Raw genomic sequence first — 27814 nt, forward strand, 5'->3', positions numbered from 1 at the left:
GAGGGGAGGGGCTGAGGGTGGCTGGCAGCACTAGAGTTACAGCCCAGTGGCAAGGCAATGCATTCAGGTGCACACAATCTCAGGCTTACCTTAGGCTTCTAAGCCTGCCAAAACCACGTCATGGTCACGGCTGCATTTGGCAGCTGCCATTGAAGCAAGCCAGGAGCAGAAGTGAGTTGCAGTCAAACAGCCAGTCACATCTTGGTCCCTTCTACTTGTGGTCACAATGAAGAGAAGTCTGAAGTCCATTTGACAGTTACCTACAAACAAAGAGACTTCAATGAGGAAAGCAACAATGAAAAAACTTACTCTCCAGGAATCTGAGCTGATCAGCTCGGATCTGTGTGCGCTGCAGAAGGTGCCAACCAGGTGTAACTGCTACCTCAGTGTCCGCAAGTCTTCCAAACTACCACAAAGTAACCAGTTTTGCTGGTCAGTCATCAGAGCAGGACTGAACGTTCCAGGTTTTGTATTCTAAACGTTCTCTTTATATTTTTTCCTCTCCTTTCACAGTTTCTAACATTACTCAGGCTCATAAATCAGAGAAAAGAAAGAAAAAAAAAGTACATACAGTCTATATGGGCACTTTGTGCCTCTTGGTGTCTCTTCCTGGACCTCACTACAGCTCTCATGCACAGAAAGATCAGGCTGAACTGTCCCACTTCTCCCTGCTGCAGCATGATCTGCTGTCAAGGGAGCAATGGTCCAGAATGGACAGTAGTAATTACTGCTCTACCTTCAGATCATCACCCATGGTTCCACCAATTCTTCGTATCCTCGCTTGTAGCCATGGTGACAGCACAATGGCTGTGATAGAGGCAGGTGTAATGCAGTTCTCCTCCAGGCAGACTAAGCAGCACTTCAGTACATGATGACAAGGAAGAAGAGCATCAGTCAAGACTATCTTCATGACAAGTGGCACTGCCTGAGTCTGTCTGAAATAAGACAGATAAGAAAGGCATTTTTTTTCTACCTACATGCAGCTTTTCCTATTTTTTTCTCTCAGTTTATATCTATCTCACTTCATCTCTTCTTGTGAAATAAGAATAAAAGTGAGAGGGAGAGAGAGATCAGAAGGATCAGAAAACAAAGAGGAATTAAAGTGGGTAAAGCTCAACATGTTAGTCACTTTGTAGCGCTTAGTCTTCTTACCAAGTTGATCTAAGTATTGTCACTTTTTATGCCTTCCTCTGCTCACAAACAAGTTGAAGCCATTCTTTCCTGCTGACATTTTATGGACACTGAGAAATTTTATTTTCTAAGAAATCCAATTGATTTTCAGGACTGCAGGTCTGTGTTGTCTCCTTTTGTTCCATTTTCTGACCAGACAGTTGGGTCATTAGCTCTAGCATCCTTGCAGCTCAAGAGCTTGCCTTAAAACAGCATTATTCACCAACTAGGTTACAGCAAAGGGAATGAATAATCCCCACTTGCCAACCCCATGCTGGATAGGTATGTATGTAATTTGAACACACACATGATTAGTATGGGAGAACTTACACTATTCACTGTTTTTTAGTTAATACCTGCTATTTTTCATGGTTTATAAATGGTCTCACATTAAGATTAGTGGCAAATATTTAGTTATCATTTTAAATGTCAAGCAGGCTGAAATAATCTGGTGAGTTATTTGTGAGTCATAAGTACATGGTGGTGCTAAATGCGTCCAACACTGCCTAAGAGAAGGACAAGATGAATGAGGCATTGTCACAGGGACAAAAATTAATGTGTTTTGCCAGCAATGGTGCTTTAGTCTTATTAGAATATCTTACATGACTTCAGAGATAAGCAGCTAAGAGGTGCTGATAAACATTTTAAAGGAACACTGAGTAGAAAATGGCAAAAGGAACACACAGTTCCTTCTACACCTGACTGTGCCTTGCAGAGCCTAACTGCAGCCAGGACTGTGCAGCCAGCTGGCCCTGTGGCTGGCAGCATGGGGGAGGCAGCAGCCTCTGTTCCTCTGTTACCGGGCTGACACTTCCAAATGTGACCCTTTGGAAGGCAAATTACAACAGAAAGGGTCGTTTCTGAGAGCATGATTATTTCCAAGTGAATGTCTGAGGGTTTCAATGGGGCAAACAGGCTAGACAGCACGCATCCAGGGCCCAAAAAAGAATGGGTTTCCAGGCTGGGTAGTTTTGGCTACATGTAGAAGTCTGTTTCTTTGTAAACCAGCCTTTCCAAAGAGCATTCCCTTCAGAGCAGCACAAGGGGTGATCAGCATCAGTGGGATGCAGCAGCACATGGTCGGTCCTGAGGTCCTGGTGTTGCCAGAGCAGTTCCTTCTGATGGGACTGTGCTCCCCAGGCAGCATGCTGTGGGTCTCTGTGGGAGTTTTTCAACTAAAATGTCGTCCCGGAGCACACAAATTCCAAAGCAGGAAGCAGCAAAATATGTGCTTGTGTGTATAAAGCTACCTGGTATTGTAGGAATTGAAGCAGCTGCCCTGAAATGACTGAGGAGCGTTTTGATAAGATCTTCTATGAGTAAAATGATAAATCTCTCTCTGGATATGAGCCAGAGTGTCAGGTTCTGTTAGGGAATTATTTCTAGGTCATTTCAGTTCATTGCGCTGCACTGCAAACACTGCACTGAATGAATGACCAAAATAATTAATCCAAACATTGGAGAGAAACACCAGCTCACACTGTAGGCAACTAACTTTGCCCTAGAAGTGACAGAGCTCAGCATTTTTAACCTGCTCTTTACAACTGTCATACATCAGCAACACATGACCTTTAGTGCTGATCTTTGCACAGGTTTACCCCTAGTCTAGGGGCGATGGGGCTGACCTTTCCCAGCCTGGTTTCTCCTGCTGTTAACAGGCTGTATTGGGACAGAACTTGCCTGTCAGCATTTCCTTCAAAATTACTCAATTAGACTTGGATTTTGAAGAAAAAACATTCCACCTCAACCCTCTCATACTAGTCAGACAAAATAAATCACTCCTTTAATTCCATTTTTCACCGAAGTCACTGAACTTCCAGAAACCGGCCCTAGTGATGGATTGAGCCCAACATCCCATCCTGAGGTCAGGAATTCCAGGCTGGGCAGAAGCTCAGAAAGAAAAGTTGTTTTGTACGTAGCTGAACCTTCAGTCACAATTCATTCGTGGGAGAGCTCTGCATGGCTATCGCTGCCGATCCGTCTGCACTCACAGTGACAGCTGGGTTTGTGCTCACCACACGTTCACTGTTACTGTTACTGTTGAATTGTTATGTTTCTATTATTAGGTTGCCTCATCACTGCCACAATTCAGCAGTGTTATGTTGCACAGCTCACGCACTAAGGTAAGATTGCCAGTAACTGAGGTCTGACAGTACTGTGTGCTATGTTTTGTTTCTTCCAGTGCCTCAAGTTAGCCAAGCTCACGCTTGCCAGGTGGTTCCTCAGGAGCTTCTGCAGCAGTGATGTAGTGTTGGTAGTGTTACTGACATAACAATACAAACCAAAACACACAGACGGTCCTCTTACAGTGAAAAACATGGGGAAAAAAAAACATGTCAACTTGATGCTTTTTCAGGTCAAATGGGCTATATGCATTCTTTTTTCTTACAAGAGTAATGGGTTAGAAAAGAAGGTTTGTTTCCAACTCAGCTAAATAAATGAGTGAGCAAACGGAGTACTGGCAATCTGAGACGATAAATGAAGTATCAGAAAACATTCACTTTGAAGAGAGAAAACAAAGAAAGCAAGCTATCAATCAGCTTATAAAACTGTTAACAAAGATTTATTACAAATCTGTACTAAGTCAATCTATTAGTCTTTTTTTCTTCTTTTTATAGATTTTGTGAGTGAAAGCAAAGAAAACTAGAGTGCACTGCGATAAACATTTTGGCCCCTAACCACTGACGTATGGAAACTATATGGGCTTTTTTGGTGAAAACAAAAGACATAAATTCAAGCATCTGCAATTAATTAGTAGAATGTGAGCTTATTAACAAGCAGTACAACAAAACAAGTCTAGAGAATACTAAGATATCAATCTACCTGCTTTTTCTGTCAGGGAATTATAATCAATTACAATCATTCAAAGTTGTACAACTGTCAGCACAAGAATTGTGTATGTTATTTTTAAGTTGTTTGCCTACCTACAAATATGCTCGGAAAAGTTTTTTCTTAGTTCTTTACACTCTGTGTATTACTTGTCTTTAAATATTTGATGAGATGGTTTATTTTCTGCTCCTAATTTTCCTTTGTAACTCTCAGTGTCTTCTCCAGAGGCTTCTGGCCAGCTCATTTTGTGTTTCCACATATGGCTTTGTTTTTCTTTATCTCACGAAACTGAATTCTCCCAGATTATGAAACTAGGACTAGTGGATGGGGGTCATTTTATTTACTGATGGCTTTTCAGGAAAAAATTTCATTTTTTCAGAGATAAGTGATTGCTGTAGGAATCATTAGTAGCTTGCATTACCATACAAATGCAAATCAAAAGAGCACCTCTGAACCATCACACTGCTGTCAGAACATCAGTCCATCACTAAGCTCCTTTTAGCACCAGGAGGAGAAATACACATAGCGTCCCTCATCGGAATTTTGTTGTCACTTTTCCTAGCACTGTTACTTGCACAGTTCCCTAGCACAGAGGTGTGGGCAGTGAGGCTTGCTCCTTGGGCACGTGTGCAGGCTGCCAGCAGCTCCAAGGGCCATGGCGTCAGCACGGGGTTGGGAGGCATGGGGAGCAAAGCGTGGTCCATGCTACATTAACCAGGAAAGTTTGGAAATGTAAAACTCAATGGGCTGTCAGAACAATGTTCCTCCAATGCTCTGCACAGGCCAGCATTTTGTCAGTGTAAGTACAAATGCCAAAACTGGCTGAGTCTTCAAACGAGCCATGTACATTTTTTTAGTGACTGATTTAAGTAAGAGAAGACAAAAGAAGAAAATTTGGTTTCCTTAAAGTCTGTAACAAGCACATATGCTGGAAAGTGGGGTGGCTCGCAGCCTGTAGCCTGTGTCTGAGGGCCAGCTTGTCTCCCCATGGTCTGAGATGGACAGTCCAGAGGACAGCTTTCACCATTTGAACTGACTGTTGAGACCCACTTGGCAGAAGCTACCCTAACAGGCCCTGATAATGTTCTCATGAATTTTATAGGGGAAAAAATATTGCACCTTGTATGATTGTATTAAGCTCAGTTGGTCATCCATATTTAACTTTCCTGTCATTTCTCATTACTAAAGCTGTTGTCCATATCTGGTCACTGCAGTTTATCATTACTTCCCAGGAGCAGCCCCAAGGGACTTGGCTAGACCAAAACCTCATTATTTTGAGCACTGTACAAACACAAAGCCAAGAAAAGTGCTTTTTGAATCACCTTAGCTTTTAAGATAGGGCAAAGGTTTCTTCATCAATTTCTATTTATGTATTACTGCTATGAATGATAAATCTGAGTTTGAGTTACAGCAGTGATCAGCGGGTTCCTGGGGCCAAGGATGAGAGGCTGAGAGGATATCTTAATTTCACAGGCCTTTGCCGCCAGTTGCTGCATTTTACACGCTTTCCATAATGCCTCCCATGTCTGTGTGAGGTGCATTAACCCACAGCACCTCAATCCAGACTCAGTGCTGGAAGGCTTCCCTGCCACGTTGGTGTATGTCAGAGGACCTGGGCCCAAAGCTAGAACGCAAAACACAAGAATCCCGTCTGCCCCTTTATAGCAGTGTGGAGATTTCACCAGTCTGCTCGTTACAGCCAAAGCTACTTATTCTGACAGGATGCAGCCACCCTTTCCCAGCCCAAAACATGATGGTGAACTGCCCAAGCTAATCCAAATGACACAGTTTATCAATACCTCAATGAAAAGTAGCCTTAATGTGGGAAGTGCTCATCATCTGTTTACAGCTGGCTCCACCATCCAGCTTCCAGTCCTGTTCTAGAAACCCTCCCTATAGTTTTTCTTCTTCCATCAGTCACTTCTATACAACCTTGCAGTTTGCAGGAAAAAGAACTATACTCTTCCCTCAACATCCCACAGCAAATCTTATAAATCGTGCAGGATTGATGCCAAACATAAGCAGTAGAGGCTCGGTATTACTGCACAGCTCCCACGTTTAGGGTAACCTGTCCCTTCTAGGAACATCTCTGATGTACTCTTGTGGTGACTCAGCTTGAATTAGTGCTTTCTTCCTTCTGACAATCAATCTGGGAGGAATATCAGTTTGTTCTTCATCTGCTTAGCCTCTGAGACTGCCTGGCAGACATTGTTAAAAAGCTTCAAAAATCTAGCCTCTAAGTTCAGCAGTTAACAGTGATTAACAGCCTTATTATTATACACAGTGTGCAGGAAAAAAAAAAAAAAAAAGACTTTAGGAAAGCAGTAGGAATTCTGCTAAAGAAAAGAGCAAGTGTAGCCCATCTAGATGTCAGCCTTCTCCAGAAAGATGACCTACATGTGGATTCACTGAGAGGTAAAATATGCTCAACACCAAAGCCCAGTGTAATCACCCTATCCATTTCCTCTCTGAAAAATACACCACGAGGTTTGGTAAGACTAGATAATATCTATATTTTTTTAAGATAGGCAATGGTTTATTTCTGCAGAAATTGAGAAAAAGAAGCAAAGAAGGAATCCACACAGAAATAGAAACAAAAAAGAAAACCTGTTACAAATAAATTAGGTGCGTGTTCTTCTCCCATCAAACAAGAAAATATATTCACTAATATTAATGCATTCTAAAAATATTGCTATGACTTTTAGAGTGTTTTATGCTGTCTCCCATCTGTCACACACCTGATTAGACCGTGGTTTTAACATGTTAAATTCAATTTGCCGCTGAGCATTAAGTACAATTGCCTTGGGACATGAGAGATTATGTTCAAAGAAACATTATGAGGTTATTAAAAAAGTTAACAGGCTAAAGAAAGCCTTTCAAGAGATGAGAGACATCAATCTATGCCCCCTTTTGAGTTCAAGACTTTGATTTTTTTGGAAGAATTCTACTTAATAAGAAGAAATAACGTATTCAGACTATGTTTGTTGGGTTTTTTTAGAACTAAATTTGCTATGAAGAATTGTTGTATTAAAAAAAAAAAATATATATATATATATATATATATGAATTAAATAAGAAATGCAGGCTGGACGTACTGAATTTGCAGTTCAACAGCAGCTGGGAACTACAGCCATTACCCAGTGCCAGGCTGTGCTGTGCTGTGCTCTGTAGGTACCGCAGGCATCAGGCAGCTGCAGCTGTTTCTGTCCATAGCCCACAGGCTGACGAGACGAGCACTTACAGATTTGCACTGAAACCAACATAACAGCAATTTAGAAGGCACCTGAGGATTTTTTCTTGTGCACAAGAATCTGAGGGCAGTAAGTTGCCCGGGTGCCTCACAGCACTGCTGGCACAAACCCTGGCACTGACAGTTTTCAACACACAAATGGGAATGGGATGGGACGTAGCCACGAGACACCACTGTGCACAATCAGTTACCCACCTGATGCAATTCTGTTTTAAGTCAAAGCTGCTTCAGAGCCATGAAACAGCCCAGAAACAAATGGCATAAAGCTAAAGTTCAGCTCTGTCAAGAACACTAATGCATGTCTCCATGCTACCAGAGGTGTTTTCCCTTTAGTGCAATGGCACTGGAGGGGGATGAACATGAGCAGACAGGATGTCATTTCTTACCAGTAGAGTCTTCTCTGGAGAGCCACCATTCATCTCCATAGCACAGCATGTGCTTTGGGAATTAGAGATCCTGCGCTGCTTTCCTCTCTCTGTGCCAGACTTGCTGTTACAGCTATTACCACTTGTTTGTTGTTTTGCTTGTTTTGTCTTTTTTTCTAATAGGAGTGCTTGGCCATGTTTTTAATAATGATTGTGGAGAATAAAATTCAGCTGGTATAAACTTCCCTATGAAACAAAAAGCGAAGCCACAAGAAACAAGGACTAATTCTTGCTGCCAAAAAATGGCTCTTCTATTTCAGATGTGCAGCGCTATCATCTCACAGCATGTTAACAGCGCCTGAGCAGCTCACAGGCATTTGTTGGCCTCCGCAGAAATATCAAACATGGGCTATGAGACCTTCTCTCTCTGTGGACTTGTTGCCTGCAGATCTCTCTGCACTTCCCTTGCTTTTGTCTCTGCCTCTGATTCTCTCAGCAACACCTCTGCTGCCATCAAGCTTGCTTAGCTAGTCATCATCACCCTGAAATTTCTTCTTACTGTGATTTTTGGGCATGTGGAGGCCACTTGCAGCACCAGTCAGCACAGCACAAAAGTGAGGAATCTCTGATCCACAAGTACAGGAGAAACATTTGGAAGAAGTACAAAATATATATTCACATTTAGAAAAAAAAATCTTTACAAAATACAAGACCAATATTTGTGTACCTCACAGATCATAAGCAGATCATAAGCTTGCAAGATAAAAGAGGAAAGTAATAGCATTGCCTGCTAAATTTTTGCACTGAGCATAGCTCATTGGTTTTCCTTTGCTCTAATTGAATGTTAATTATGCTTATGAGTGAATTATTCATTATCTCTGATATTTTATCACAGATCTATCAAAATCTGTAGGAATCCTGGAATGTTTTCACTCCCAAGTTTGTACTGATTAAAAACAATGTGTGTATTTATAGGACTCAAAATTAGTGCACTAATGAGCAAACAGAGAGCTAAATTTGCTAAAGAAAACTGTTAGGCAGCAGGATCGGTTGGCTGATTTTAAATTAGAAGAACACACCCTAACATAAGTGTTTGCTTTTCTGGTATCTCACTTGACACAATTCCCATTCTTACAACTATTTATGAGAGAAACTACAATACTCTCCTGAAATAACATGCTGAAAGGTGAAAGGTTTGCAGAAAGATGCATCAAATGCAGATATGTTATCACCTGGTCTCACCTCTCCATACCAGGAAGAGTTCACCTTCCAGTTAGTATTCCTCTCAGATACACCATGTATTGTCTGTAATAGTTTAAGCACGAAAGGAATTGAATTTTGAGGTCTAGGAACACCTCTGAGGAAGGTAGAATTACACACTGCAAAAGTGAAAGGAATGTCATAGGACTCGGGAGCAATGCACTATCAGCTGCCTGCAGCCCTGGGTCCTGCAGCCCTGGCAAACAAGCGAGAGTGGGTCCAACAGCACGACCTGCACAGCCCACTGACTGCCCTGGCAGCCTCCATTCACCACAGAAGCGGTGCCCACTGACGTTCTCAGGCAGCCCACCCCAAACATCTCTGGATGGAACAACTGCAGAGAAGAGAGGACTGCCTGGCTGCATTACCACCAGCTCTTAGATCTCAGAAAACACCCTGAGATTGTATTTCACCTATGAATCGCAGAAATACACACTTTGCTATCTTCCTAAAACCTGCTGTGCTTGGAAGTGGAGTCGCAATGGATGTCAAAGAGACCCCAGCATTTGGAGTGTGTTCTGACACAGCAACGGAACAAGTGCTGCTTTAGATTGTTCTTCTGCAGCTGATTATCCTTTACATTTTAAAAAAAGTCATAGAAGAAAGTGTGCTAAAAACCCAGCTGCCCTTTCCAGAAAAAGTGTATGCAACATTGACACAAAGGGTTTGATTTACAGCTAAAAAATAATTAAGCCCAACTGTGGACATTTGTTTTCTCCCCATCTTTCCTCCTTTGTGCCTCAGTGCCTTCAGTAAATGCTTATAAACAAAACGGGATGGGTTGGTTTTGGTTGTCATGGATAGGAAACTCAGCTATTAAGCATCACAAGCAGATAAATTTAGACTGGCACACATATTCACTTGTGTGTTACTGTTAGCAGAAGTTTCCAACCTTGTTTGTGGATCAACTGTGTTGATTTTTAACCTGCAGGTACCTGCTGAAGGCACATCCAAATAAATGAGCTGCAGAGTCGTTAAGGGTAACAATCTTAAAAGCACTTACTACTTGTGCAGCTAACTACACGAACTTACAGCAAACGTTCCTATTTCTCAAGGACTGATGGTCATCTTGAGAACTGAGAACAGCAGGGAATGTTTAAATTTCCTGCATTCTCAAGTACATGGCCTTTCATATATTCTGCAAGAAAAAGAAAAAAATCCTATTGTTACCTACATTTATCTCTAGTTCTAATACCTCATGGCACTCAAACTGATAACAATTCAATGACCAAGATCAACTCCTAAGCAAATACTGGCTCTGATTCCTTGTTATACTGAACCAAATAGCAACGTTTAGCTATGCTGTTATTTCACATGCCTTAAACATCTAACAATGTGGATATAGGCAAAGTAATTGCACACGTTTGTGTTCCTTGCACCAAATGCTGTGGAACATCTCGCTTGCCTTTATTTTGCAGTATGCCAGAGATCTGACAAGGAGGCTGAAAATTCCAGTTTGCTTCCTTTAGTCAGTGCTACAGAGTGATTATCAAGATCCTTAATTTGCCATTTGAAGTTTTTGGGGTAGTGATGCCAAAGACATAGGAAGAAGTGCTGCTGCACTTGTATGACTAGGTTCTCAACACTTTTCCTGCTATGAGTGCAAGAATTTTGGTATACACTCTTAAAAGAGAACAAAAATGATCCATGTCTGTTCTCCCAAAGCTCATTGCATCCACCAGGCATCTTGATTTAAATTATAATTATTCAAGAGCTAAGAATGGCAGTATTTATAATTAAAAATAAAAGCCAGTTTGATACAGAAGAATGTATATTAATTTGTATTTTTTACTAATTCTTACAACATGCATGAGTGATTCCATTTTTGAAATCAAAATTACAAAGATTTTCCTATGCAAATATTTCCTCTCAACACTACAAATTAATTCAAATGAAAATATTGCAATTAAATTATTGCAGATGACATGGTTTTTTTGGATGAGCTAGTGGTGAATTAAAAAAAAGTATCTATTGAGAATCAGAGTAGCACACGCTCTCAATCCACAAATGCTAAGTTAATGATTTCAGGTACAAAGGAACTCTCTGCTTGCTAAACCCACCACTGCAAAATGACTGGTGACAATGCTTTCCTGTCTAGTTTCCTCCTTTTTTGAGAGGCATGTGTGGGGAAAAAAAGATTGTGCCCTGTGCTTAAATAGTTAAGCCACTCTTTCATCAGCAATATTAAATTATCAGGGCCTTTTTTATTATTTTGGTGTTGCGTGGTTTATTTTAAGGAATGTGCTTAGCTTTGCAGTATTCCCCGCTATGCACAGTATGAACCATTGATGTCAGATCTGTTGATAGATGTTCTTTACAGTTTTTAGAAAAATGAAAACCTACCATCAGCAGAGCAGACTCGGTTGCTATTACTTTGTGTGTACAGCCACCTGCTCCAGGCACATGCACAGGGCCAGCAGCCCCCGGGAGCCTCGCTCTACACGTGCAGGCAGAATGTGGTCCTCTGACACTCCAGCCACAAGCTTTGCTAAGGCCTTTCCTGGCCAGTCACTGCATGCTGCCACAGCTATCCAGGCACCTGAGCCAGTGGACCAGGACCAGCTAGAGATGAGGTTCTCTAATAGCATTTCCAAGTCTTTCTATTTGTAATCAGCTTATTTACAGTATTATCTCTTGCTGAATTATACCAGCACGAATAACATCCTTAATGCTAATTAATGGTTTGTACAGTAGCACTATCAACAACCCCTGATCATGCTAAGCACCACACAGACCTGGAGCAGCAGAATTCATTTTGAACAGCTTAAAATACAAATGGATGACACCGACAATGGCAGGGCACTGGGCCTAGGCTGTGATCTGTGCAAGCCTTAAATGGCAGCAAAAGGATCAGAAGCAGAGCTAATTTCAGAAGAAATGTCTTATGCAAGACAACATCAAAATGAACTAACACTGTTGCAAGGGAGTCCAGGCTGCCACAAATACCTCTGCATGGCTGTGCCCACTGTCCTGACATACACCCAAAGGAGAAAAGGACTTCAAGAATGCAGTTAGTCAGTAACACTTTTGGTGCCAACAGAGATCACGAGGAAACAAAGCTGCCTCTTCCAAGCTTCAGAGGAAAACTGGACAAAATGCAGAGCAATCTTCTTTAATTGGAAATAATTCAACCTAAGGAAATTGCAACACTATGTTGTTTGCATATTATCTCTAGGTGAAAGATTGTTTTTATGAACACTGAGTAACATTTCCTCAGTTATTGCTGGACAGGAAGATCCTTGAACAGACTTTCCTCCTACTCTCCCACTTCTTTCCTCTTTTCCAAGTTGTTTCTTGAGAGACGGTGCTCTATTGTTTGTATTTAACTATCATAATCTGCCCACAAAGCTGATTATTGCTTCTCACATCTTTTTCATTTATCAGAGGAAAAATTCTGGCCTTGAATGGGATAATTTTTGGTTGAAATTTTCCTTGTTCCACCCTCACAAACTCTGCTTAGTACATTTGAATTTTTTCAGGTTTCAGCTTTGTCAAGAGAAAAGTTGTCACAAACTTCTAAACTGAATGTTGCCTCTTTCTTTCCTCTCCATAATCACGTTTTTCCTTAAGCTTCTTTTCTTTGAATAACGCTAAGATATTTTGTATCTGCAGAGGGACGTTGCTCTGTTAGATGGTGTTTGAAAGAGAATATACTTTTTCATTAACATTTTCATAATGCTCTTTATTTCTAATTGAAAGTCCCACCTTCCCATCACAATTGAAGGCTACCAGGCAGTTTTGGTCCCCACACATATTCACAGCCTAATAGAGAGAAAAAATATTCACAGTGAGCACTGATAAGGTCACTGCATATGTATGCAGCATTCTCCACATGCCACTGCAACTAGCAATACAGTTAGTCACCTGAAAGAAACAGATCCTAAGCCACTTTCCCACTGGTGAAGATGGCCACAATGTACATTCTCGAAACTGACAATGTATCTCCACAAGTTCCTATTAAACTAGGTCTTGAAGAGGTTTTTTGTACATATGCAATTTGCATACACATATTCCTCACATATATACTGCATTTTTATGTATGTTTTAGGCTCACTCGCACTTGATCAAGTTGCATCAAACAGTGTAGTTTTGCTAAGAGAATATTCCCAAAGGTAGTTGGACTTGAAGTCACAAGAAGCATTTTAGTCTTCCACCATAGGAAAGCTACACTTCCTTGCCCTGAGACGACTGGCAGAATGTACTGGTACCACTTGCTACTTTTTCAAACAGAAAAAGAACGTTGATCAAATGAATCGTTGCCAACTGTGCCCTTTTAGGACTCAGTTCAACCGAGTTCTGCCACCAGTCTGAATGCCAGGTGCATGTGGTCTTATTATTAAGGAGCAAAACTGGAATGTGTTCAATTACAACACGGAAAATGTCCAGAGTCCTCAAGCAATGTTTTGGCCTACATGTTTGAGCAAGCAATTTTATCCTTCTGTGCCAAAGGCTTCTTCACATACTTCCATCTTATTCAATACTTACTTAACAAACTTTCGAGGTTGGGGCCTGTGTTCCTGCAAGCTATCTCCTATGCACTTAATAAAATGGTGCTTCACTTTCATTTGTGCCTTTCTATTGCTGCTGTAACACTAGCAGTAAAGCAGCACTGCTTTCAAAGCCAAGAATTGTAAGTGGGTAGCCCTTTGTTAGGGCATTGCCATTGCCAACAGGCCGTACGTTTTGCACAGGGTTTGCAAGGCCTCAGAGCTGAGACCTGGTAGGGCTGCACTGTCTGCACTTCTCTTGAGCTGCACATAGCTCTGGTTTCCTTGATTTTGCTGTGACAATACTTTCCTTAACTGACCAGTTAATGTCTCTTTTATTTTGTTATCTTTGTACGTTATAATGATAGTTTTAAAGAAACAGCAGTAACAAGCAGCAATCCTATGTACAGTAGGATATTTAATAACTGACACAATGATGTCATGTGGAGAAATACAGGTCTGGTACAACAGCAGAATCCTGGAGAACTGGAGACACAGGACAAGGCTTTTAGAAAAACAGATCTGTTGCACACAAAACCCCCAGGACTGTAAGCTGCAGTGAGTTAAAGAAATGCAGACCTGGAGATGGACAAGGAGAACAAAGAAATGCTATTTAACGTATTCGAAAAGCACAGTATGTAGTAAATTCAGTAATGTGAAGCTGCAGGTGAGTGAAGAAAGAAAGAGCAGAAATGTAAAAGAATAATAGCAAACATAGAAGTCTGCCATAAGTGAATTGTAGACTGAATGAGAAATCATCAGGATCCACACCATCTAGGTTAATAATGAATCTTGAATAAGACCATTAAGATTTCAGTTATACTTAACAGTACATTCTGGGCCTTATATACAGGGAATGTTTTCCCATGTGCTTATACACAAGATTTACAGTGCAACAGTTACACAGGCTCCCTCTCACTACTGCAAAACTACAAACCAAGGCCAGTACTTCACAGGTTTCATCTTTCCTGAGGACCACAGACTATGCTTAGCAAATACCTTTTCAGTCACCATGACATGCCATCTCATGAAGGACACAGATGAAAAACTCCTCAAACTGTAGTGAGCACACAAATGACCAAAATTTCCTCTACTCACACTCATACTAATGAAAAGTGAGAGATGCCTGAATTTAATTATTTTAGAATGTATTATGAGTTCATACAGGATTGAAGTTTGGGAGCAATTTGGGGGATAGAGTTAGGAATGTGAAGGAAGTATAGGTGATTTTAATGCAGAGTCCTCTCCAGATTCTGAGTGTATCTATTTCCCACAAAGTATGTTAAACTAGCCTCTGTAACATCATAATTTACCACATTAATTTGTCTTAGAGTCATCTTGTTTTGCCTAGCAATCAAGCTATAAACATGTCATGTGAGTTTTGCAGCTGGGACAAATTTGAGGTCTTGGGAACCAGCTGGAGTCTAAAACTAAAACTATAAAAGATTCCTTGGAATACATTCCTCCATCAGTTTTGTCTTGAGTTTTACAAAGTCTGCAGTCTGAAGAATTTCCATTTGCTCACACTTTCCCCCAGCCTGCCACAGATGATCACTATCTGCAGTTGCATTCATCCTGTGCTCTGGAGTGGAACAGAAAATTTTGCTTCGGCCATCAGAATTTTTTCTGGAATTCCAGTCAGTCACATAATATCCCCCCAGACACTTCTGCCTTGGATCAAAAGCAGGAGGCAGGAGTTAAAATACCTGCCTGAGTAAGGTGCTAGAATCAGATCCAGCAGCACATCTGGACTTCAGATTTTGAGAGCTAGAGAAATTCTCCACATGAACATTTTGCTGCAATCTTTCACAGATGTGCAAGATTAAAGTTATAATCCATTTAGAGAGTAGAATAGGAATTCTGTTGTAGACAACATTAAGAATTATTTTTTTCTATACTTTTCTATTTTCAATAGTATTTTTGTGTTAGCAGCTGATTCGAGTAAACGAATGATAACTGCTTTATAGATTTCTACAACAGAAGCTGGCCTGGTGTTCAAACGATGCTGTAGTATGTCTCACACATCAACCTGCAGCAACTTATTATCTCAGCTCTATATTTCTCTCTCCCAAAAGCTATCACTTGTTTTCATCTAAACTGGGTAGTCTGTTTTCCTGGTGGAGCTGCAGTTATTCAGAAAGATTACAGTGCTTTGCTGTGTTTCACTGCATTTCATATTTATAACAAATCAATGTGCAGTACAAATGTGAAACAGAAATGTGTTTCTGAGAAAGGTCAAAACTACTGAGATGCTTTAGGATCAACTTTTAATATAGATTATATAAGCTAGATTTCTATCTTCACACAACAGTGTTTTGCATGTGTTTCTAGGAGCAAATAGGAAATAAGGTTGTCAAGACAGCAAAGCAATGGCAATTTAATTTACATTTAGAAATATTTGCTTTCCTTCTTCATTAAAGTACCTCTCTCTTCTCATTAAAGCATAATCATGAGGACCTGGGATCCCGTTTCTCTTCAGAAAATCTTTTTGTTCCTCTCTAGAGGTTTTTACTTGCTGGATTTTACACTGAAAAATTAGAAATATCCATTTTACATTTTTCTTTATTCTGAACAAATAAAACTACAGTAACTTCCCTTCATTTGGAATGAAACTCAGGTTTGAAAATAAAATTTACATACAGAAAAGCGCAGATTAATTTGAAAAGTTCACAAATCCTGCTAACATCTGAAAATTTCAAACTAACACAAAATAAAATGAGTAAGTCTAAAAGTGTCTTCCCTGGTTTCACTCCTGTTATTTCACATAGCTGCAGTTAATCTTCATGCAAAACACTCCATTTATCATCATTGCAAGGATGCATAAAGGCAGTCAGTGCAGCTAACAGGGAAGGAAGATTAGGATGACACTGCTAAGTGCCAAATCTAGACTTTACTGAGGCAACTCTACCTCTGCTTTGGTGCTGAAAGACTGGATGAGAAAATGACAGGATGAAAGAAATTCCTTCCACTAAGACATGCCTGTGTTTTCTGGAAGAGCTGCAGCAGAGCACCACAGCAGCATGCCAGCCAGGTGTTAGTAACAAACTTGTTTTCCTTCTCTATCAGGGCTCAGGGCTTTTCCTACAGGCTGATTTTGGAAACCCAGTTGCCAGCAGGTAGGAACACAGTTATCACTGGTGGGAACCACTGAATTTGGGAATTGCAGCAGAGAAAATAGAAAGACAACGGCATTTAGTTCTCCACTGGCATTTTTGTACGGTTAAGGACTTAAAAGGAGACTACTGCATTTGTTTTTGTTTTTTTTTTTGCACGTGCGGAATGAGAGAAGTGCAAGAGGTAGAAAAGAATGTGATAGCCAGTCAGTGGGTTGCTATTATTCATTGTCTGCTTTGGAACTCAGAGCTGAGGCTCTGGTAGAGATTTGAAAAGCTGTCAGGAGTTTAAATACTGAGTGGAGGAAAGTTATTTGCACCTGACTGTCATTCTCAGAAAGCTTTATCTGAATGTTTTGCTTTGTCTGTTGTAAGGTTATTTTAAGTCCTTTTGCCTGAGCGTATAATCAATAAGCAGTCTGTATATACAGAATGGCAAACTCTGGGCTATCTAAAAGCTGTGATGTGATATCTAATGTAATGAGTAACATTGCATATGAGTGTTGGAAGATCTTTTTCCAGATTTACATGTAAACAATTTAGATCTAAATTCAACCAGTACACTTCAGAAGCAATTTCAATACTTTAATTAAAAAGCTTAATACCCAGTATGATCTATTTAAAAAGATAGTTTTTCTAAGCTGAAGCAGATGTTATTGAAAGATTTAGAAGAGTGATGTCATGCTCTATCTAACTGCCTTTTTCATTTAAAATAATAAAATTATTTTCATTTAAAATAAGGACAGAACGTCTGATTTTCTCAGATTATCTGCTTCTGATAGTATCCAGATATATTTTACTTTTGTCCAGATTTTAGAAATATTTGTCTACATGTGCACCTTTTTACAGGCAGACCGGTACTGCTCTCTTTTTGCCCTTGCTGTGTCCTTAAGCTTTACTGACCGGGTGGTTGACCTGCTGGGAAGCTTGCAGTGACGAACCCATGTACATACAGTGTCAGCTCCATGCCAGAAGGCTTGTAAGGTGAAGAAAACTCATTCTGTTATGCTCAGAAAGATTTTCTGGAGGCTGTTCGTTTGGGATAAGAACAAAAATATCTGTTGTTGAGTTTGGGATTTTGTTGAGTTCTGTTTTAAAATGAAAAGTGAACATCAGGGGCAAATGGGAACAGCGAGAGAAAAGATCAGTAAGGAAGGATTTGAAATTACACTCCAACATATTTATAATTCGCTAAGTGGGAGAGGGTATAAAACACAAAAGGCTTGTGATTTAAAGAAAAAATGCAGTAAGAAGCTGCCAGTGTTATTATTTCAGTTTAAACTGAATTATCAACTAATGAGAACTAAAATGTGTAATCTATTCTGTTCATAAAACTATCTCAGATTAATTAAATCCATAATTTATCCCAATATATGTTATATTGTCATATTTGGGTTTCTACCTAAAACAAAAATGTTCTTAGGAAAACTAGAATAATTTGGTTTAAAATCAAAGGCATGAACATAAGCCATAAATCAGTAGAATTTACAAATTGCTTCTGGTCTGTGATCACGTGAAATTTATCATCCCTTACAAATCAGTTATATGGGCTGTATCCTTCTTCTCTTTAAGCTTTCCAGGAAATTACAGTTTAGCTTAGATGAAGGCTTTGCTTATTAATGTTTGACTCCATGGTGTTATTTCTGCTTAGCTTATCATAAATAAACAATTTTTTTTCCTTTCAACACCCAGACAAATTTCAGTAATGTGAAAACTTTGGTTTGTGATGATATTTGTGGAGTTATATCTCTTCATAAGCAAAACCACAAATGACAGCGAGAAAGAATTCTTATGTCTGAATTTTGCAGAGTTGGCAACAGCAGCAAACTCAGAGACCGTGATTTTTTTGCTGCCCTGGATACCAGCATAAACATAGTCTGTTTAATTGGTGAAGTTCCATTGCAAGAGAAGGGATACTCAGGGTACAGCGTGCATATTTGCAGAGAAACTCAGTACATATATAGTCACCTGTATTTCATATTGCTTGGACGTGCTGTCTGAATGCAAAGCAAAGATATGACGCAGATACAGACATTTCAGTGTATTCAAAGCTAGGCTGGGAAGGAAAGTGTGGTGGAAATGCTGAATCATGGCCTGAATCAGTAACTGAGCACCTGGTGGGAAGACAGGGCCAGCTCAGGGAAGCTCAGGTGTATGTAATGCATCTGAGTGACTGGAAAGGCTGGAGCCAGGATCCACCCCTTCCCAGATGTCATTTAAAGGTTGGCAGTGGAGATAGGAGTATTTCTTGCTGGAGTTCCCTGCCTGCCTGTGGCTTCCAAAGGTAAGTAGCTCTTTTCCTTCATTTCTGTATCTGCTGCATTTGGGCTTGTTTTCATTTGCTGTAGCCAAATGAAAACTTTGCCACCCTGCTATTATTGCAGTACTTTCCTTCCCATTACAGCATTACAGGAAGTATGGGTGTACAGGTAACTGAATATTGGAAAAAGATAATCCAGAGTGGTTGTGGAGTCTGTCCGTGGAGATATTCAGAAAGCGCCTGTCTGGATATGGTTCTGGCAACCTATCCAAGGTGGCCCTGCTTGCTGGTAGGACCAGATGACACTGAGGAGTCCCTTCCAGCTTCAATCATTTTGTAATTCTACGGGATGAGTCATGATGCGATAGGAAGGGACAGGAAGTTTCCTTTCAAGCTAAAAGAGTGAACCACAACTATCCCTGAATGGCAGAGTACAATCATTTGCATTACATCATGCAAATAATAAATATGCATCTATGGGGAATTTAAAATGCATGTCACAAAATACCCCCAGTTCCAAGTAACAAAGCAAAGGTTTTTCTACTCTTCCTTTACAGAGCTTCCAGTGGAAGGTTCTTTGGCCTAAATCACCAGAACTTGGTAGGTGCCCAGTCTCTACTGCAATCAGCTGGAATTGTGAATCCACCAGTTTTTCTGGATCTAAACGTTAGGACTCCAGAGGTAGCAAAACTCAGCTGTGCTTACTTGGCAATAATGCATATATAAAAATACACAAGGCTAGTATGTTGCAGCTTTGCTCTCTATGCCATATATTGTTTTGGTGTGAGTTTACATCAGCTTTGATCTACAAGACTACCATGACAATCTGCTTTAGGAGTAATCATCCCAGTTCCCACCCAAACAGTGGAGTTCAGCAAAAAGTTCAGGAAACAAAAATTGAAGTAACAGCTTAGGGGCATGAACTCCTGACATCTCTCATTGCACATACTGGTTACGTAATCCAGGCTCACAAGAAAAAAACTAAGTATATTTGGGAGGAAATATCAAGATGTTTTCCAGGGTGCCAGAAAGTAACAGGGCTAATTCTGTGAGCTGGTTAAGTATTTCTATCTCAGCGTTAGGTCATTTTGTATTACATCCACTATATGTATCCAAATCTAATTGTTAATCAGCTCAGCACTCTAACACTAGCTCTGAGTGCACCGAATGTTTTGCATACAAATATCACTTGCAGCCTCTTACTCCATTTCCTAATTCTGTGTAACAAGGTAGAAGACCTGTATTCCAGCCTATGTTAAACAAAGGAGTGATTTCCAAACAGCTGTTTCTTCTTAGGCTTTCTTAAAGTCAATGGCCTCATGTGAATGAAATCGGAGATCAACCTACATTTAGTATAAGTAGATTGTATTTGGTGCCTCAAGTCTGTTTTTGATGTTCTCAGGCACAATTCTAAACCTAGTTCTATCTAATTATTACCAGCCTGGAACAAATACCTTCCCTGGCTTTTCTCCTTAGCTAAGCTAATTTGTAAGAGGTGAGCTGAACTACTTCCTCTGCCCAGAGTATCTGGCAGTGATGTACCATCCTTTTTAATGCAGAACAGAGTAGATTAATGAAGGTAATTTCCAGAGTCCAGAATCATAATAGGGGACTTTTGTCTGTACTACTTGTAGTCATTAAAATGACTTGTTCCAAAACTACATCATTCCACAATTTCATGAGTGATCTCCTTTCCTCATTACCCTAATTTGTTCCAGACTTTGTGGAGTTCAATGCAAGCGACTTTAACTTTGGTTGCTGAAATGCAATAAGTTATTCCAGTGCATTTTTGTATTTCAATTACTCTGGGGATCCTAGATCTTGATTTCCAGATCACCAAACTCCTTTACCACAATTATACATCAGTTGAGTGTGTTACGATCCTGGAGAAAGGCTTCCCCTAGGAAAATAAATGTAGAATAAAAGAGCCTCAGAAAAGATTTCCTGTCTCATTTCTAAAATGAGCAACTGAAACAAGGGCCATATATACTCCTCTTCTCTTCCCCTGCTGTTAGCTCTCTCCATAGGTTGTTCACCTTCAGTTGCTAAGCAACATGCTTGACTCGCATGCTTCAAATCCTAGTGCACAGCAAATAAAACCCAAAACAAAAAAAGATACTGCAGGGGGAAAATTATGCTGACAAGTAGAAGTATGAACTTTTTCCTCTCCTCCTTCCCTTTTCTCCTGAGCTCAATGTCTTTCACACTACATTTAATCTCATCTCACCGTTCTGTGCTAAGGTGAGCAGCACAATCCTTGTTTAACCGGAGCACACTCCCAGGATGACATTTAAAGAGGGAAGAAAAAAAAAAGGCAAAAGAAAGGAGATCAGTTCATGAACCGTATCTTTTACTGCTGAAAAATATTGAGACTTCCTCCAAACAAAAAACACAACTCCCAAAGGATAACTGCTCTTATGAATGTTTAATGCCTGCATGTGCCACAGTAGTCTAGGACAAGTTGTGGACACAGAAAGTTATGTATTCTGCAGCAATGTAGAATCCATTTTCTTTAATTTTCTTCTAATCAAAGGTTTTAAAATTTGACCATAACGCATTATTCCTCTAGGCTGCCACTTATTTCTAATGCAACGTCTCAGTGCTGCCAGAACTCCTTTTTCTTTCCTGTTATCCACCTACACAGATAAAGAGCTTTTTAAGGAAATAATAAAAATAAAATTCATTTAAGCTATTCAGCAAATTTGGAAAGTCAACATCTCTACATTATTCTCATGCAAAAAAATAAAAATGAGATTCGGAAGAGTCAAAACTTTTCATTTCAGACTGAAACCTCTTGAACATACTTCTGAAAGGAGGCATCAAAGACACATTTAGCTAATTCAAATTATAATTCTCTAATTCAGCTGAAAGATTGTCTAATCTGAGGATTCAAGGCTAAGCCATTCACAACTGAATGAAATATTCTGTTTAGTAACTTATCTCTCAGGAATGTCTAGAAGAAGCACAGGACAGCAGTGGTAGTCAATATACCAATAGATAGTATTGCAATTTGCATGTTTGAAATGCTACAATGATTGGACTCACTACTAGAGAATTCAAAACAGTGGATGTTTCCTGTGCTCTGAGCCCTTTCTTATAGCCTAGTGTGATCACAGAATCATAGAATCCTTAGGGTTGGAAGGGACCTTTAAAGATGACCGAATCGAACTCCCCTGGAATGAATGGGGACACCACAGCCAGATCAGGTTGCCCAGGGCCTGATCCAGCCTCACCCTGAAAGTCTCCAGGGATGGGACATCCACTACATCTCTAAGTAACGTGTTCCAGTGCCTCACCACCCTCACTGTAAAAGACTTCGTCCTTATTTCCAACCTAAATCTACCCTCTTTAAGCTTTAAGTATTTCCCCTTGTTCTATCACAACAGATCCTGCTAAAGATTCTCCCTCCATCTGTCCTGTAGCTCCTCTTTCAACACTGAAAAGCTGCTATCAGGTCACCTTGCAGCCTTCTCTTCTCTAGGCTGAACAGATGATGTTACACCCTTGACTCCTCCAACAAACTACTGTAAAATCCCTCCATTCCTGAAGAAAGAAAAGACCAAAAAAAAAAAAAAAAAAAGAAATGGGGTAGGACTTCCATCCAGGACTTCTCCTCAATAAAATGCCAAAAATCAGCAGAGACTTATAAGTAGAGATCCTATAGCCTATGGGGGCAGAACATCTCAGGAGCTCACTTCTCCCAGTTTTACTTTGCCTCATAGGGTCTCCTTCAGTGTGGAGTTCCTCAAAAACTAACCCCAAGTCCAACAATCTAAGCCCACATGCACTATCTGCCGTGCAAATTGTAAGCAGATTTACAGTTTATAGGGTTTTTTAGCCATAACTGTATGTGTTCCAAGAGACTTCAATAAATCTATACATAATCACTCTTCTATGACAGGAGAGGTTTGTAGCCTGTAACATGGTGGCATTATCATATTAAAAGAGAATAATTATAACCTTGTATGAATTCACAGAATTAATAAACAATAGTAACTAAGAAACAGGAACCCATGCAAAAAGAATCACATAGTATGCAATAATTGTGACTGAATCACAGCAGATACTGCACAGATTTCCTGTGCAGTATGAACAACAAGGAAAACAGCAATGGAAAAAGATTTAGAGTTCTTTGCACACAGTCATAGAAATAATTATATTTTCACTTCTAGAAAGTGGTCTCAGTTTGCAGAACCAGAGAAACATTCAGCTGTATAGCAGTCATTGTTCTTCATTACAATACTACTGCTTTACCTGAACATTCAATAACAGTGTAACAAAAATCTTGCCTGAGAGGATGAAAATAAGCATTCAATTTTGACAGTTTAGTGGTTGAAATTGATGTGTTTGCAGGAAAAAAAAACATTTTCACAGCCAGACTTTTAAAATAACTGTGCAATCCATTGTGTATTCCTGATAGAATGCTCTTTAAAAGCACTGAAAGAGCTCAGTGAGGAAACAAGAGCTTTAGAGGTAGTTTGAGGTGATTAGAGGATTAATGGGTTTAGGCTGAGAGAATTGTAAAATACAAGAGAAAGATCTTGAGAAGGTAAAAGCATCTTAAAACTATCACCCATATTAAAAAATCTGAATTATTCTATACATATTTCAAGAGGCCTGTTCCCCACACAGATCTATCTGCACCAATGAAAACAAGCTAGCATACGAAACTACTGCTTGCTGCTCAGTTTCTTATATAAAGCCATTCCGTTAGCATCTGACCTGACTTTTCTGTAAGGGTATATCCTTCACAGAAACCACATCAGAAATAAATTATCCAAACAGAGACAGGTAGATCTGCTGGCATCATCTTCATCACACGACAGTAATTCCACAGATTAAAATAGTGACCCAAAAAGTGTCTTATATCTTATATTTCATACAAAATAAATAAATAAAAATATATTGAAAGAAGGCATCTTTACTTTCACAGGAAATTGTCTTCTCTCTGCTAATTTCTGTGCTGAAGTCCATTCTAGCCATGTCTTACTTGGCAGAGCATCTAGTATGTTCAGATTCTGCAATATCTGAATAGATCCAAGTGTCCTAACAATCAGTAATATCTGGGTACAAGCCAAAAAGAAATAGAAGAAAAGTTGAAAGCCTTTCAAATGTCACACTTGTGTTTTCACTTCTGGAAACAGCAGGAGAGAACACAGCAGAAAGTATAAAGTGTTGCTAGCTGATGAATGTCCAGGTATCTGGGAAATAACAAGGCAGAAGAAAATGCTCTAAAAATAATTAAGGCTTGTAAGGCTGGACAAGGTAATTAGCAGCCACAATATTCATTGGCAGTTGAGATACTAGCCTGCAGTTTCTAAGACTCTGTAGAAGCTTGGGCTGGTTGCATGTGGAAGGCAGCAGGTTCTGCTCCACAGACTGAACAGGAAGATGAGAATTATTATGGTTCCACCATACGGTGAGGTTCCACCACAGGCAGCACTAGCACCCACCCTTTTTACCTTCCTGTCAGTGCTGTCATTCCACTGTAAGGAAAGGTATGTATGGCTGCTATGTAACTCCTCAACACGTGCACATCTCTCTTGACTCATAACCAGGTAATACTTATACATGCACAATGACATGACAACAAAAACTTTGGAATTAAATTTGGTAACAACTAACACAAGTTCCAAGCATTAATCTGTTTTTCTTTGGAAAAAAAAAAAAAAAATTAATTGAAAGATTTCAGAGTTCCAACACAACGTGTCACATCCCAGTCAAGGCTCAGCAACAGCACTGTAATATCGAATGGGCAAGAGTTGCCCTTTCATTTACTGATGACTCTTTGGTTAATAACAACTCTAAATAAATGATGGCATTTTCTATCAAGGGTGTCATAAAAAGGTCATATTTCCACTACTGTAATTTGTACATATGAGGACAGGATGAACCCTTAAGCAATTAAAATCCTGCCACTTCTAGATAGCTTACACCAAACACAGCTTCATTCTGGCAAGCACTCTGCAGAGATTGATGCTACTCTTGCAGAGCTGAAATCAACAGCAAAAATAGAGGTATTAGGAGAACCCAGTCATAAGGATTCTGTCACAAATCAGATTATTTTGACATTTTCTTCTTCCTTTAATCACTTCTCAAGTAAATAAACATTTGCACATCTTATTTTCAGAGTAGGTCCAGATGATCCATGTATCGTTGTCACGTAAAATGTTCCTTAAGACTGCTAGTTGTAACTGTCTCTTCTTACAAGAAGTATTGTTTATTTACTCCACATTTCTCTTCAATGATGAGAATCTAAAAATCATCCAGATGAATAATTCCCATCCTAAATTTGGAGGACTGGGTATTTGTTTCTAATCCTCACTTACTACAAGTTACTCACTTAAAATCCCCCTGTATTAGCCTTATTCTCTTGATGGAATCCTGCTTTTCCAATGACTGGAAAGAGTGGTTGAATTTGGTCGCACTTTAGGACGATTATTCATTTTAAGTACAAACAAATGTAACTCATCATGAGTAGCAACATGTCTTAATATGCAGATCAGGGAACTGTAGAACAGAAATTGAACTCATCCTTGTCAAGCACATAATTACCCAAGTTTTTATATTTTAATTAATTAATTTGTCAAATATCTCTTCTGAGACTTTCTATATTCTTTTTCGAACTCCACAATTCTTTTCTCAGCTTCTTCACTTATCAACTGGTAATTTCAATTTCTTGCTTTTAATCTCGCTGATGAGGTTCTGCTGAGAAACACTGATTTTGTATCTAAAATGGATGAAATAACAAAGTCAGTAAGTTTTATGTATGTATATATTTAGAGAGTGATTGGGAAATCAAGAGCTTGCTAAAATGAAATAAAACACTCAGGTGTGGATATACGCTGATTGACAATTTACTTCATGCATTTCTGCTGGCGAATGCATTGGTACTGCAGGGCTGCTGACACTCATCATAATTTATGACAAAACCCATGGCTATTTATGTGAGCATTACTAAATTTTTTGCATTCCCTTTTGACCCAGCTCTCAGAATAGGTATCCAAAAATAGCATGTAGTAGGAGTATAACAGTGGTAGTTTTCCTACTTAGGGGCAGTGGTGGTTTGGGACAGACTTAAACCATCTCTGACATTTCAGAACTAAACCCAGAGTCCAGACACAACTGTTCCCACTGTGCTTGAGAGCAACATTTAGGAAAATTCTCCATCTCACATGAGAAACAGGGCAGTCCTTACTCATTTCTTCTAGAAGCATCTTTCTCACTGCTGAACACCTTACAGAAATAAATGAGGATAACTAGTAAAAATTAAGCTAATTGCTTAGAAAGTTGGGCTAACAAGACTGTGGTACACATTGTCAAGTTCATCAAGGAGCTAAGACAGAGTTGAAGATGCAACCCAGTATAAAGGGTTGCTTCTTTAGACACTGGCGTTATGAAGTACAGGCAGTGCTGAGGCATTCTCTAGGAAACTGAAATTTCTAGGCAAAACTTTTTTTTGTCTGAATATGTCCTGGTTTGAACCCTTCAATACAGAAGCAGGAGGGCTTTGCAGTTTCACACCAGCTCAGCTAGACATAAAGTGGCATGTGCCACTTCGAAGGGAGACAGTGAAAGAAGGACTAGGAATTCAGCAAAAACTAAGAAGCGGTGAGGCAGCTTCAGGAAAAAGACACTTGACAGCACTTCATTTCTTCTGACCTATTTGTTCTGCCCTCCTCTGTCAGTGACACTTATCCAGGCATTGAAAGGGAAAAAATACAAGCAAACAAACTGCCTTTTCTATTCCAAAAAGACATCACATTGGTAAGATGGCAGCTGCTCCAAGAGGTGAAAATTAACTCTGTTTGCTGCATTAAAGCCCTAATTTAATTTGTCAGAAAATCACTTGCAAATCAAGAAAATGTGACATAAGCATTTTCCCTTGTGTTAGGCTGTGTCCAGAAAATTCTGCCACAGCTCTTTTGTTTGTCACGCTTTACTCTAATACAATGTCAGTGAAAAACAAAACATTGCTACAAAGTCCCAGCTGCCCCTTCAAGGACTTGCTTGAATTTTTCTGCCATTCAGGCTCAGTCCTCCCCAGTAATAATAATAATCCAGACCAGTATTTTCACTACTAAATCTCCAACTGCTGCATAACCTTCCCATACATCACAAACTCTATGCTCTTTACAATCTCATTTCATTTCAAGCAGTGCTCAGCTGCTAAGGTTTGATTTTTGCATGACCCATGAGTATAGATAGTATACTGTGAAAGGCTGCCGCTAGCACTGTGCTCAACTCATGTTTAAGAAATCATTTCTGAAGTGTGGGCGTGCAAAGGATTCTCACAGCTTCTCAGGTTTTAGCAAAATCTCTGACACCTGACAAAGTCTGACACTGATATGCACACATGACATTCAAACTGACTGATGTCCCAAAACGGCATACCAGATGTAAGCTGTAGTGAGATGATTTTAAAAGCTAGGATAAATTTGTTCATAAGTATTCATTTTATACCTATTTATATGTTAAATACGTATATTTAAAATATCAAGCATCATCCTTCTGGGATGTGTGTCACCTTGTGTTTGAACTCTCTTCAGTACTGCTCTTGTTTAACTCAGTGCTGGAAGCTGACCTTTTATTGCAATGAGAAACGAGGCCTTGGGCAAGAGAAGTACAAAATAAATGGACCAAAGTAAAATCCAGTGGATTGCTTGAGTTATAACATCAAACTGCTAATGCAAACATTATTTCTCATAAATCATTTCACTTCCCTAAACTTCCTCTATTCAAAATAGACTTACTTATATGTCATAGCATTTTATCTACTGATAATTTGCACATTCTAAAATTAAAATTTCAGTGTGAGTTTCTAAAGGACAGTTTAATCCTCCCAGAGAAACTGTGAAAGTGCTGATTTTTTTTCTTCAAATGTCCTCCTTCCACAACCCTAGAAAAGCAATTCAGAGCTACATGTGACTAATGTGAGTCCATTATGAAATTGCTGTTTGCAAATAGGCACTGTCAAATGCTGCTAGTTGAGCAGTTCCTATAAAAAAATCAAGTGGGTTTGTTTACGAATCGGTGAATAAAATCGTCGTGATCATAAATTACTATCAAATTTTAGCCCC

At 39.6% G+C, this 27814-nt stretch overlaps 1 long non-coding RNA gene across 1 annotated transcript in view; it reads right to left on the minus strand.

Annotated features, from left to right (window-relative positions):
• The window catches only part of LOC109369903 (uncharacterized), a 93989-nt gene that overhangs the window by 21778 nt on the left and 44397 nt on the right, over positions 1 to 27814 (minus strand). Inside the window, exon 2 of the long non-coding RNA XR_002119550.3 lies at positions 90 to 260. This is a non-coding gene — a long non-coding RNA (uncharacterized LOC109369903). The remainder of the gene's footprint in view (positions 1 to 89; positions 261 to 27814) is intronic.

The sequence above is a fragment of the Meleagris gallopavo genome, chromosome 14, assembly GCF_905368555.1.
Source record: "Meleagris gallopavo chromosome 14, MGAL_WU_HG_1.1, whole genome shotgun sequence".
In the NCBI taxonomy this organism is placed as follows: domain Eukaryota; kingdom Metazoa; phylum Chordata; class Aves; order Galliformes; family Phasianidae; genus Meleagris; species Meleagris gallopavo.